At 33.7% G+C, this 1,271-nt stretch overlaps 1 pseudogene; it reads left to right on the top strand.

The window, feature by feature from the left end:
* The first annotated feature begins 1,085 nt into the window (after window positions 1–1,085).
* On the top strand, window positions 1,086–1,204 carry LOC111737711 (annotated as a pseudogene).
* The last annotated feature ends 67 nt before the right edge of the window (window positions 1,205–1,271 follow it).

Below are 1,271 nucleotides of genomic sequence, written 5' to 3'. Positions count from 1 at the left end.
GTTTGTTCTAGTTCTGTGAAAAACATCATTGGAACTTTGATAGAGATTGTATTAAATCTGTAGATTACTTTGGGTAGTATGGACTTTGTAATAATGTTAATTCTTCCAATCCATGACCATAAAATATCTTTTCATTTGTTTGTGTCTTCTTCAATTTTTTTTTTTTTTTATCAATATTCTATAGTTTTTACTTTATACATCTTTTACCTCCTTGGTTAAATTTAACCTCCTTGGTTAAATTTATTCCTAGGTATTTTTTCTTTTTGATGTAATGGTCTATGGGATTGTTTTTTTTTTTCCGAAAAAAAAATTTTTTCTTAATTTTCTTTTTCTAGTTTTCCTAAACCTACATGTATGTTAAAGAAAATTTAATTCACAGTTTGCTGATGGATTTATGTTTAAATCATCAAAATTGAATTTTGAGTCACCTTGCTCAATAAGTCTCTCCAGCCCCCCTTTTCTTTATACATGGGAAATTGGGCCTCTTCTTCCCATTTATTGTGAGTGAGGCCACAAATTCCTGTGTTCAGAATTCAGGCTCCTCGGAATTGTGTGGCACCATTTTCTTTATTCATTTTAGAAGGATACCTATGTTCCCTACTTTGGAACCACTGTAAAGACCCCAAATAGGCCATCTATCTTTAGAATTATTCCTTTTCCCCAAAGAGATTTAGTATAATAAGTTGAATAGGTTAAAAAAATAATTTCACAAAGGCTGTATCAGCTTTTCTCTGCCTTAATGTATTTCACTTTAAACAGAAACAAATCTGAAAATAAAATTGAGATTTTTGTAAAGATCTGAACATGGCACTGCACTCTTTTTTCAGTGGTTTCCCCCGACATTCTCATAGCAGTTGGCTTGAATTATGTCTTCATTACTCAATAAAAGACAAAAAAGGAAGCTATTAATGCATGTCTTGACGAAAATGTATAAAGTATATGTTTGGAGAGAACCCACTAAATTTAGGAGTAGGCTCATGATTAGTTTATTTGCATTTTCAGGTGAATTAGTAGGAATTTGGAAGGTTCTCTGTTGAGCTGAAATTGGTCGCCCTTTTAATCTCTTCCTTTTAATCCCCACTGTGGTCTACGGCCATGCTACCCCTAACAAGCCTGATCCTGTCTGATCTCGGAAGCTAAGCAGGGTCAGGCCTGGTTAGTACTTGCATGAGAGACCACCTAGAAAGACCAGGTGCTGTAGGTGTAAAAAAAAATAAAATAAAAAAATAAGAGAGTATAAGATGACAAGGTCCTTGCAATCTGTGAGGTCA

This window comes from Pteropus vampyrus, unplaced genomic scaffold, assembly GCF_000151845.1.
Source record: "Pteropus vampyrus isolate Shadow unplaced genomic scaffold, Pvam_2.0 Scaffold30, whole genome shotgun sequence".
NCBI classification, from domain to species: Eukaryota; Metazoa; Chordata; class Mammalia; order Chiroptera; family Pteropodidae; genus Pteropus; species Pteropus vampyrus.
The sequence above is the reverse complement of the archived record's forward strand: the minus strand, read 5'-3'. Positions and strand labels throughout refer to the sequence as shown.